Raw genomic sequence first — 2,500 nt, forward strand, 5'->3', positions numbered from 1 at the left:
AATGATGATGAAAGTAGTGAGGATGATGATGACAAGATAATGATAATAATGACGATATTGATTATAACGAAACAAATAATTATAATGTTAATAATAATGATAATAATGACAATAATAGTGGTAATGACAGCAATAATGATAATGACCTACTGCTACTACTTCAACTGATATTTATGATGATGATAATGATAATAATGATAATGATAATAATAAATGTAATCATGACAAATAACTGTGGCATTGTTAACAAAGATAGTGACAATAATAACAACAATAATATTAATGTTAATCAGGGTAATTAAAATGATAATGATAATGTTAATAATAATGCTGATAAGTTACAATGCTAATGATAACAAAACACAACATCCACAACACTAATAAGGATAAAGATAATGGTTATAATGCTAATTATGAAATGATAATAACAAAACTACAATGGCAATAATAATGATAAAAATGATGACAATACAGAATTGGTAATATTGGTAATAATGATGATGACAATAATACTAATGATGATGATAATGATAAAGATATTGATAATGATAATGGTAATGGTAATGGCAATGATTACAATGATAAGGATGATAATGAAAATAAGGATAATGGTAATGATCATGATAATAATAATGATGAAGAGAATGATTTTTATAATAATAAGGATAATGATAATAACAATGATAGTAATGGTAAAATGATCACAATTTACCAGTCCTACCTAAATAAAATAGTCTCCCCGGATCTCGTACAACATTTCGTTTTCTATCTTAAGTGCTGCGCCAACTCTTATCATAGAAAACGTGATTAACCCACAGATGTTCAGGGGATGGTGAGAGACTCCGAAAAAAGTAAGGATTTTCTAGAAATTCTAGTGATTTACAAGATAAGCCAAATTATATCCATGAGGATACCATACTTATGAACATACAGAGGTATGAAAAAAAAACCAACAAGAATGGGAAACTGCTGAAACTGATCACAAATATCGGACAATGTGTTCACAATTGAAGAATAGATGGAATATAATTACAAGGGAGTGTGGTTTATTAACATTTTATTAACATAAATGTTTACTCACAGTTTAATAATCAATTAGAACACCGGACTGAGATAATGGATCTTATTAGGTTCAAGGTTGTGTTGAGGAAATGTTAGGTAAGAATTTCCAAATTTATTGACGTTAAATTATATCATGACAAGAATGATGATAACACAAATACATGATCACAATAATAATGCTGATTTCAGACATATCATATGTATATAATGATGATGATTGATTTATAGTTTGATTTACAGATAACTGTTATATAGTTACATAGATAATGATACTAATGATAGCAATCTGATTCGTGACAAAAGTAAGGAGAAGAAACCAGTAATAAAGTTGAAAATATAAGGAAATTATTTTTTTTTCTCGAATTTCCGACTTTCTAGTGACAGAAACATCCAGGGTACGGGTGCAAAGTGATTCAAAACAAGTTTACCTTAGCAGAATAGACAGGCAGACAGGCAGACAGGCAGACAGAATAGACAGGCAGACAAACAGATGGATCGACAGATAAAAGCAAAAGCCTAAACAGCCAGACCGATACCCAACCTATACAAAGACACAAACACAGACACTCGACACGAAGCTACACGGGCAAAGCCACCAATGGAAAGCCAAGGAACAAGAAGCAGCCCTCTCCCTCTCCTCTCCTTCCCCTCTCGCCCCTCCCTCTTTCCCCTCTCCCCTTCCCCTCTCGCTCTCTCCCCCACCCCTCCCCTCCTTCCCCTCTTCCCACCCCTCCCCTCCTTCCCCTCTCCACACCCCTCTTCCCCTCTTCCCACCCCTCCCCTCCTTCCCCTCTCTACACCCCTCTCGCTCTCTCCCCCACCCCTCCTTCCCTTCTCACCCACCCCTACTTCTCTTCTCCCCACCCCTCCCTTCCCCTCTCCCCCTCCCCTCCTCCCCACCCCTCCCGCCCTCCCCTCCCGCCCTCTCCCCACCCCTCCCTCCCTCCCCTCCTTCCCTTCTCCCCCACCCCTCCCTCCCTCCCCTTCTTCCCCTCCGATAATCCCCATTCAAAATACGTGAACACATGTACAGTGTTAAAGGTGTTGCCTCCAGCGGTCTCCTGATTCTCTCCATTTGTCGTTGCTTTATGGCCGTTGAGATGCTGCGGCGCTAACCGTGTACCGTAGTTGCAATATCTCCCTTCCTTGCAATATCTCCCTTCCTCCTCTCCCCAACTCCTTACTTCCTCTCCCTCCCTTCCTTTTTCCCCCTACCTCCTTTCTCCTAAGTTCTTTCCTGCTCCTCATCCCTCCCTCCCTACCTCCCTTATCCTCCCCTCTTCCTAAATCACTCCCTCCCTTCTCCTTCTCCTAAATCCTTTCTCCCTCCCTCCCTCTTTCCCTCTTCCTAAATCACTCCCTCTCTCCTCTTTCTCCTTCCCTCCTTTTTCCCTAACTCCCATCTCCCGCCTCCCCCCTCCTTCTCCCTCCCTCCCTC

This window comes from Penaeus japonicus, unplaced genomic scaffold, assembly GCF_977035675.1.
Source record: "Penaeus japonicus unplaced genomic scaffold, GWHDUDI00000001_assembly GWHDUDI00000007, whole genome shotgun sequence".
In the NCBI taxonomy this organism is placed as follows: domain Eukaryota; kingdom Metazoa; phylum Arthropoda; class Malacostraca; order Decapoda; family Penaeidae; genus Penaeus; species Penaeus japonicus.